At 37.9% G+C, this 10,531-nt stretch overlaps 1 pseudogene across 1 annotated transcript; it reads right to left on the reverse strand.

The window, feature by feature from the left end:
- Positions 1–1,740: 1,740 nt before the first annotated feature.
- On the reverse strand, positions 1,741–9,161 carry LOC307051207 (eukaryotic translation initiation factor 3 subunit E-like; annotated as a pseudogene). The gene is made up of 2 exons: positions 9,019–9,161; positions 1,741–2,680 (listed from the first exon to the last, which is right to left on the reverse strand). The product of its transcript is annotated as a eukaryotic translation initiation factor 3 subunit E-like (transcript).
- Between the last annotated feature and the right edge of the window lie 1,370 nt (positions 9,162–10,531).

Consider the following 10,531-nt stretch of genomic DNA (forward strand, 5'->3'; position numbering starts at 1 on the left):
TCTTTATTAAGTAAAATAAAATATAACTATGACAGCCATTTATGGAGCAACATGTACCAGGTATGACATTAAGTGTTTTACCTATTTTTATTTTATTTAATCCTTTTAGCAATCCAGTGATGTGGGTGTCTTCAGTCTCATTTTACAGAGGAGCAGATAGAAGATTGAGGAAGTTAAATAACTTGCCCAAGGTCACATAATTAGTAAGTAGCAGAACTGGGACTCCATCCACATTTTTTCTGATGCAAACACAGAGTAACTTACACACTAATCTTGGCTGCCTCTCTGTACTGATTATTTCATTACAATATTGAAAGAAAAGAGCTGGAATGGTGAGACAGAGTTAGACAAGCAGCCACTTGCATTAAGGAAGCTGGACCAGTCGAACGGCCAGCAGAGTCCACATTCTTGCTGTGTACCTGGGTATTAGAGGGTGGGCAGGTATCTGTGGGAAGGAACTCATTCAGACCTTAAGCTAGTTGCCATCCCCTTTTAATACCAGACAAACAAACTGAAAAGGAGCTGCCCTGTGCTGAGGTGTACTACATGCTAATCTGCTAATCCTGTACTCCTTGGAAGAAGAGAAGGAGTAGGAGATGTTTTCTACAAGTCCTTTGCCTGGCAGACAGAGAGCTGAGTCAGAGACAGTTGGCTGAAATTGTGAAAAGGCAGACCAGCAGCTTAAGAGAGGGTGGTGCAGATCTCTTGTTATTCAGCCTTTCCCAGGAGCTACAGAGCAGGATGCTCTCACCATAGTGAGAATGGGGATTTAGGAAGAATGGGAGGTGTCCTGGTGAAGGGGAAATATGCCAATTTGGAAATCCAAGGTCTTGGAGTTGTTGAAAAAGTTATTGAAAGGAATGAGCTAAAGGCAACACAATGGGGTGTGGTTTAGTAGAAATGAGCACTAGCCTTGGACTTAGGAATTGTATCTTTGAATTTCAGTGTTGGAACAAATATTAAAAATTATGAAGATGGATCATATTTTGAAATATTAATTGTTTGTTTCTAGAATTTGCTTCATTCCTTGTTCCTTCCCACATTCAATCAGCTAAGCATTCTCTATAATTGCCTTGGAGGTGAACTGACAGAAGAAAGCAAAGAGAGTTGGTTGCTGGTTTTGAGTTTAGCAACCTACATATTATGACTCAGCTATAGACACATGAGATTTTGAGAGAATATATGATATGATGATGATATAAATGATAAGAGAAAAATTACCTTAAGGCAAAGGATGGGTTCCCAAGGCTGAGAAGAAAAAGATAAGAGAGACTTAGAAGACAGTTGGACAAAGAATGAGGAGACGTCGCCAGAGGGACCATAGGAACAGTACTGAGTCAATATCCAGGGAATGGCCAGTGTCCATCTGAGCATGATCATATGTAGCTAGGGCCCAGGGACAGAAGCTACTGCCTTCAAACATGAAGTCTTATATGCTGCCTGGACTGAGGAGCTATGATGAGTTCCTTCCTTTGACAGAAATTACCATCTGGCACACTGATCATCAAGCAGGAGTGATAGCCATTTATACCTTGACCCTTAAGATTGTTCTGTTCCCATCCAGCATACCCTAGAATTGTCAAGTATTTTGTTTTAATGAAAAACAGTCTAAATTTTATTCAAATTCTCCAAAATTTATACTCATTATGTTAATTGTTTCCAAAATGTTTCACGTTTACATAATGGTTTTATTATTTCACCTTTCTTTTATAGTTTTTTAAATTTTTTCTGTACAGTTCTTCAGTAGAAGCCAAAGTCCTGAGTTGCCCAGTTAGGAGCCTCTGACCTACTATTCTGATTATGTGTCTTCTCAATATTCATGACCAACATCTGGCTTCTAGATGAAAGGCTTTTGGCCTTTTCAATCACTTGCTGCTAAGATGAGACTACACTGTCACCCATAACCACATGACCTAATTTAGAATCAATCTTGGCATCCAGTCTTGCATTTCTAATCAAATTTACAATCCACCTTTCAGCTTCTTCTGGAGTCATGATCAGTTTATCTGCCAACATGTTAATGCTGATACACTGATGAATGCAAAAAAAAAGTCTCAAATACAAAGAGACGGGTATTTTCAATGGACTCCTCCGGACAAGCCACCAAGAAGAAATCATTCACTAGCACTGATTCATAGTCGTTCAGCTTTTTCTGAGCCCCATAAAAGTCAAAATTAACGTATAAGCACTCAACAAACTCTGTAACGGGTTTTTTATATGTGTAAGACTCCTGTTGAACAATTTTGACCAGATCATTTAGCACCTGCCAGCCTTTTCAAACATCTTTGTTTGTTATGACTGCTGTGGTCAAATAGCGGAGAATATGTGGACACATCATCTGAATTACATTAAGGTACTGTGGCTGGCAGAGAAAGAGATCAATAATGTTATCACGTCCTTTGGGGTGATTGAAGAAAACATACAGAGACCAATGAATGAGCATGTTTGCTGCTGAAGAGACTAGAGTGGCAAGCTCACAGAATTATTATCTATAGTCTCTTTTAGCCACATAAGGTCTTCCATGGCTGCGTTCCAATTCTGCAGTAAGATTTCAGAGACCAGTTTTCCCCAGAGTGAACTCAAAGCATTTCTGTCCATTGTGGGAACCAACACTCTAAAGAAGTAAAGATATTCTGCTGCTCCAGAGTAGTTTCCACATTTATATTGGAATTTTGCATACCTTTAGGGTGTATCTAAATATAGAATTGTCAAGTCTAAATCAGTCTTCTGGGACACTTGTATACCAAAGAAATAGACACTTAGAGGGGTGGTAGTGTAGAAGAAAAATCCCCCAACACATGGACTTACTAGGTGGGAATGAATGAAGTCATCTAGGGGTTTCTCATGTAGCTGACAGTCCAAAAAAATGTTATCCTCTATGATTTTCAGAATAATGACCCCCCAAACGTATCTACATCCTAATCCCTAGAATCTGTGAATATGTTGCTTTACACGGCAAAAGAGACTTTGCAGATGTGATTAAGTTTAGAATCTTGAGATGGAAAGATAACCCTGCAATATCCTGGAGGATTCAATGTAATTATAAGAGTCCTTATAACAAGGAGGTAGGAGGGTCAGAGTCAGAAAGGGAGCTTTGTCAATGCATGGAGAAGTTGGAGTGATGTAGGGCACTGAACCAAAGAATGTGGGTAGCCTCTAAAACCTGAAGAAGGCAAGGAAATGGATTCTCTCCTAGAGCCTCCAGAAGGAAACAGCTTGTTAATAACACAGAATCTTGAGCCTTTCTCTAAATCTACTAAATCAAATTATCTGGATTTGGGCCCAGACTTATGTATATTTTAACACTATCCAAGGCTATGCTATACAGCCAGTCTGTACTAGCCCATGCACAGCAGGTAGAAAAACACTGGATCTAAACTGACAAATGGGTCTCTGAGACCACTATCACATTCAGAAGTGTTAATGTCCTTACCACATAAACACCAAGTGGTCACTCAGTTTCATAAGAACACTTAAAGGGATTATGATCTCATCACCTCTTGAATAATACTAACAGCTTCCATTTATTGAACGTATCCTAAGACAAACAGTGTGCTAATATTTTTATGCATTATCTCATTTAACTTCAGAGCAACCTTATAAAATAATTATTAATGTTATAATTTACAACAACAGCAAAAAAGATCTAGGAAAGTTAATTGTAACCACATGGAAAGTCAAAAGTATGGTTAACATGTAACTGGAATTGCTGTTTTTAATGCAACTGGGTGGGAGCAGACAGGATCTCAAACCAGTTCTATTCATTCCTACCAAGGTACCGATGTGAGGATTCCCTTCCACACGATCTCTCCTCCTACAGGGTTCAGGAGACATCCTGTCATCAAAGCAACACCTTAGAATATACCTAGTGAATAAGAGTTGCTTCCACACAGGGAAAGTAAAATAGAGCTGAGCAAAGTTTTGGTCCCAAAGAGCTGCAACTCTCATAGGACAATGACCAGCACTCTGCTAGTGTTTCATTAGGAGGTCTTTATGAGATGTAATGAGGACAGCTATATGGCATTGATGATTTATGACACTGGTCCAAATGCCTAATGTGATCCCATGATATCCATTAATGATCTGACTCCCACCTTGTGATAGATGGTGTCTCTCTATTGGTAGTTGATGAGTCTTAGTGCCAGTTCCACAGCTCTCCCCCTGGTTCCCTTAGGTATGTTGAGTCCCAAGCAGGCTAGGCTCCACCAATCTCCTCCCTCAACATTGTCTTTCCTCCACACATTAACTTCCAGTCCATGGAATTTTTATTTGGTCTTAGTGGGCAGTGCCGTGTGACTCCTACTTCATATTTCCAAACCTACTATTTCAGCATATACTTTGTGTTTTACTTCCTTCCAGACATTCTGGCCTTAGATTCTAAAAGCCAGGCTCAAAATTCCTTTTCTCAAACTATTCTCTTAGCCTTGAATTTCAAAATCCTGACAGTATAAACTGGCAGTTGGCTGCATGAGGTTCAAGGACATGTAGGAGAGGGGAAAAAAGAGGGTTATACATACAATATTGCAATATATTATTCTTCTCTATAACCATAATCCCCAGGGTCAAACAGGCAATAAGAGATGAAGCCAGGAATTATTCTCACTTCTCTCTGATGTCAAAGTCTATATGACACCCAGTTCATCATTGGACATCTCTAGCTAGTGAACCCAAGCCAAATCCCAGCAAATTCTACCATAGGTCCTAGATCTGGGCTTATGAAACAGCTAAGTTCCTCATTTTCCAGGACAGTCATTAAGATACTTGAAGATAATTATTTGGACACCTGAGTCATCTTTGAGCTAAGTTACCACCAATTTCTTCTACTCTTTTTCACAGACATGGTGTCTCTTATTTTTCATTATCCTGGACCTCCTTTAGAATGTGCACAATTTTTTTTGTGTGTGTCCCTCTTGACTTGTGACTTTCCTAAATAAGCTGCATCATCCCAACTAGTGAAGTCCAAAGTCAACTATAGAAACTTTTTTGATCTTGTTCCTGACACCACATTCCTAAAGCAAAGGATATTTGTACGATGCAGTATGTGTGCATATTTCTACTTCATCTGTCTACGAGATACGTACAAGCTCAGGGAAGACATTTGGGATGAATTTAGGGTATGCCTCAACCTCTTGCTTGAGCCCAAAGAGCACTCACATGGCCAGCACATACCAAGGTTCATAAAAAGACTAGGAAAAAGGCTTGTGAATGTATTACATAGTAGTAGGTCTAGTGCTAGAGAGAATCTGAAGTCACCACAGGTGAGCCTTACTTCAGAAACCCCAAGCTGGAGGACAGCAAAAGATGGGGTGGTCAGTGAAAGAGGCAAGGAACCTGTAGCTTATCTGCCAATAACTTGCTCTGGGATCTTGAACAATCATTTCATCACTCTGGATTTTATTTTTCCCACAAGTAAAACAATACAGTTAGACTAGAGTGGTTTCCAAAAGTACTTGATTACACACTTTGATCAGAAAAACATTTCTGCACATGCATGTGAAATTATGTCTATTTTATTTATTTATAAAGAATATACATTCAACCCCAATGTATAATATATAGCATAAAACATAACACAAAAAGTTTCTAAATAATTAGACTTCTAAAATGTAGTCTAAACTTTAACATATTTTCCTGTATCCCAGTGAGTCATCATAAGCATCTAAAACAGGAGTTAGCAAATTTTATCTGTAAAGGACCAGATAGTAAACACTTCAGGCTTTGCAGTCCATATGTACTCTGTCCTAAAGACTATTTTGTCTGATATTAGTATAGCCACTCCAGCTTTTATGGTTGCTGTTTGCATATTACATCTTTTTCCATCCTTTTACTTTTAACCTATTCATATCTTTGAATCTAAAGGTGTCTCCTGTAGACAGAATGTAGTTGGATCTTGTTTTCTAATCCAGTCTGACATCTCTGCCTTTTGACTGGATTGTTTAATCCATTCACATTTAATGTTATTATTGATATAGTTGAATTTATATGAATTTTTTTTCTATTTGTTTATATCCTTTTGTTCCTACATTCTTACTTTACTGCTTTCTTTTGCATTAAGTAAATATTTGGTAGTGTAACATTTTAGTTCCTTTATGATTTGTTTTTTTTACCATTTTTAGGGTTTCTTTTGTTGTTTGTTTAGTGGTTGCTCTAGGGCTTACTATATACATTTTAATTTATCACAACTTACTTCAGATTTATACTAATGTAATCAAAGTGAGATAGAAATGTTACTCCTATATAGCTCTATTCCCTCTTTCCCCTTTTTGTGCCATTATGTTATACATATTATATCATATCTGTTACAAATCTAACAATACTTTATTATAATTATTACCTTATATCATTTTACATCTATTAAAGAAACTGAGATACAGCGTCCATTGCAACTACTCGACTCTGAAATTATTGCATTAAAAACAGCCTTGGGCAATATATATATGAATGAACATCACTGTGTTCCAATAAAACTTTATTTATGGACACTGAAACTGAATTTCATATAATTTTCATGCATTATAAAATATTCTTCTTTTGACTTTTTGCCTGTTATTAAAAAATGTAAAAACTAGCTCACAGGCTGTGCAAAAACAGGCAGGGGGCAGGATTTGATTCAAGAATGCAGTTTGCCAACCACCTGACTTTCAGCAATGATTTTCCAAACTCTTTTATGTGGCACCTTGGGGTTAACAGACATGCCTCTGGGCCTGCCATGGTGGCAAAGGTAAGATCAGAGACTGGGCTTCAGCATCCTACCTCCATTTCAAGAAGAACAGTTCTGCTTATATTTTGCTTATTTTTTCCAAACTGAAAAGATTCTGTTTAACAAAGTGTCCCTGGAAGGACGAAGGAAGGAAGGAAGGGGGGCAGGGGGGGAGCAGGATGGAAAAAAGGGAAGATAATCTCAAATGTTCTTTCTAGCTTTGAAATTCTATTACATTCATCTAAAATTGTACAAAATCATCAGCGACACTGGAACTATACTTCAGTTAACCTTGAAATCTAAACATTTGATATTATGCTGTATTTTCATTATTTCTATTAAGTTTTTCCTGAGTTTTGTAATCAAAGTTCTTTTCTGAAAATGGAACGAGCATTAAAGGAAAGAGAACGTTCTACATCTGGGCCTAAAGAACCAGAAGAGAGATATTTTAGCACCCTCTTGTGTCCATAATTAGTGATAACAGCAACCCTGCTAAGTATTGGGGACATCTAATTAGGCCCAAGGCATCAGGGTGAAATGCATGGAACAAAGAAGTTGAGGTAGTGACAGGGTTTGTCATTCCTTTTTCATACTGATCTGCTCTATTCGAATAAGTCTTCTACAAACAAGAATCCCTTACAAAGAAAAGTTCTTCCTTCCTCCTCTTTATCAAAATGCTACCCACTCTTTGAGAGAAAGTTGATCATCTTGAGTTCACCATAATAATTTCTTCTCTGCATAATTAGAGAAGTAAAGATTACTGGTTTTATTTATTTTTTCACATTCAGTTCCTTTATTAGCTTAGATAACCAAAGGTCATTTGGAGAGATTTTTAAGGTAAGATTACTGGTTTTAACATCAGGTAGAAGCCTCAACTCTGCTCTTTACTAGCTGTGTAACACTGAGTTCATCAGTTAACCTTCTCTCCTAAGTGCTTCTGCCACCACTTATCAATGAATGGAATCCCACACACCTGAGCATCGTAGCTTCCCCTATGATTGAACTAAGCAAAGTCACCTCCCCTCAAAAGTTAGAATTAGAGGCATAAGCCACAAAACAAACATTAAATTAGTCTTCATCAAAATTAAAAACTTTTAGGTGTCAAAGGTGTCAAAAATTAATAAACTAAAACCTCAATTAAATGGAGTTGGGAGACCAGAACGGGGAGCTCTCATGCCCTGCAACAATAGCAGAGACCAACACAAAGTAGAAAGACTCTTCTTCTTTCCTGGCAACAACTCAGTCAATGAAAATCCATGGACTCTTTGTTTACTACAGCCCTCCCAACTTCCTTTTCCCCTCTATAAAAGAGTTCTTCTCTCCTTGCTGTGTAGGGACTTGCATGTGGCTGGCTAGCCATGGTTGCAGGCCCCAAACTGCAATTCTAATCCCAAATAAGCCCATTTTTACTGGATAAATAGCTGGCAGTCTGTTTATTTTAGGTCAACATTTTGGTGGCACATACAGGAATTTAGAGGAGACCCCCCCAATGACTCCAGAGCTGGTGAGAAACAGGTGCAGTACCCACACTGAGCCCATTGTTGCTCACTGCTTTTCTCCCTGACCATGGAGTTTAAAGGTATGTCTTTCTCCTGGATCCAAGCTTCCCCCCTCTTTGGATCTTGAAGTTCTCTAGGGTTTGTTTAAGATCTGTTTTAAGGTTTCAACTTTTCTAGTTAAGGCCTTGTTCTATATGCGAGTGTTCATTTGGCACTTCGATCTGATTTGAAATCAGATTGTTCCAGTTGGGACTGGTTCAGCCTTTGGCCATTTTTTTTTTTTTTTGGAATGAGGGCTGTTCTATGGGAACTGAGCTGAGAAGGCTTCAGCTAGGTTCCTCTAGGACCAGACTGTTCTCTTAGAAATGGCTGGTATTAGGCCTACAGGTTGTTAGAGATATTTGAACTGTTCGAGCTATAAGCTGTTTGAGCTGAAAACTGTTTAGGTGGTTTGAAAATTATCCCGTTACTCTAGAGAAAAAGTTATGAGAATGCGACCGCAGTTATCTAAGTATTTTGAGGGCACTCCCCTACAGGGATTTGAGCTGATTTTATGTTTAAAAACCACAGTCTTTCCTCAAGTGCATTTCCAACTAAAGAAGCCAACATAACCAAAGGCAATTTAGAATATCAGTGGCCATTAAGAGGAATTTTGAAATCCTCAAACTTACTCTTCTTAAAAATAAACTGGATTACCATAGCTCTAAAATGTCTCAAACTAAATAGAATGTCTATTTCGATTTGTATTTTGAGGATTCCAAACTTTATCAGGAGCCTAAAATTGCCTTTCTGCAAAATAAGATTTTAAGATTAACTGACGCAAATAAAGGATTAAAGAAAGTGAAAATGGCCCCAAAAGCCACAGGCCCTTCCTCCTTGGCTCCTTCGCCCCTGGTTCTTTCTCCAGGGCCATCGTGTCTCTCCCTCCATTCCTTGTGCCCAAGCCCTGCCTCTGGCGCCATCCTCCTCCTTTCTTTCTCGGCCACCTACAGCTCTATACCCTCAGTTCCCCCATTGAATTCTCTCACTGAACTTCCTTTTTTTCTCAGAAACTGACCTTACTTCCTTTGCCTCTGAACTTATCAGAATGTGTCCCTTTAAAATTAAGCTTTCTGAGGATCCAGAGACTAACCCTTAATTTCTTATATTTCCTGGACTAAAGCTAAACTGTGAGCCACAGTCAAAGATTTTCCCAAAACAACTGAAGATTCTCGCTGATTTGCTGAGGAATTTAATGCAGTCATTCAGACCTATCAACCTAGTTTCTGACTTATGTTAGCTAGTTCATATGCTTGTCAATGAAGGCCAGCCCAGCACTGGATGAAAATCACTAATTGGGAACATTCTGAAAAGTCTCTAAAATTACAACTGGGAGACCAGCCTGCTAACTTATTATACGATTAGGCTCAGGCGATGGGTGGGAGACTTCATCCAATTTTTAGGGCATTTCCAAAGCCTACTGATTGGAACAAAATTCAGGCTTGCACATAAATTCTGATGAATCTTGTCATGACTATTACAATCAACTTCAGATTATTTTTAAAGAAAATTCTGGTCTTCCTTCAGATGTTGATTCCACCCACGCAGCTTTTAACTTTATGTCAAAATGGGTCATTCATGGGCTGAACCAGGACCTTGCCCTTCTAGTAAAAAGAACCAGGATGTAATGGGAAACTATGTCCACTCCAGATTTAGTTAATCTGACAAACCAGCTCTCTCTCACTGTGGATGAATCACCTCAAAGGAAGACAGTTAAAATTCTCTTTTTTTTTTTTTAGGATTTTTTTTAAACTGAAGTATAGCTGATTTACAATAGTGTGTCAGTTTCTAGCATAGAGCAAAGTGATTAAGTTATACATATATGTATATATATATATATTCTTTTTCATTATAGGTTATTACAAGTTATCAAACATAGTTCCCTGTGCTATACGGCAGGAACTTGTTGTTTATCTATTTTATATAGAGTAGTTTATATCTACTAATCCCAAACTCCTAATTTATTGCCCCTTTTCCCCTTTGGTAACCATAAGTTTGTTTTCTATGTCTGTGAGTCTGTTTCTGTTTTGTAAATAAGTTGTTTGTATCATATTTTGGATTCCACATATAAGTGATATCATATGATATTTGTCTTTCTCTGTCTGCCTTACTTCACTTAGTATGATAATCTCTAGGTTCATCCACGTTGCTGCAAATGACAGTATTTCATTCTTTTTTATGGCTGAGTAGTATTTCATTATATATATTATACATATTATATGTATTATTACATATATTATATTATAAATTATATATACATATTGTATATGTATATATATTATATATGCATGAG

Source organism: Hyperoodon ampullatus (assembly GCF_949752795.1).
Source record: "Hyperoodon ampullatus genome assembly, chromosome: 4".
In the NCBI taxonomy this organism is placed as follows: Eukaryota; Metazoa; Chordata; class Mammalia; order Artiodactyla; family Ziphiidae; genus Hyperoodon; species Hyperoodon ampullatus.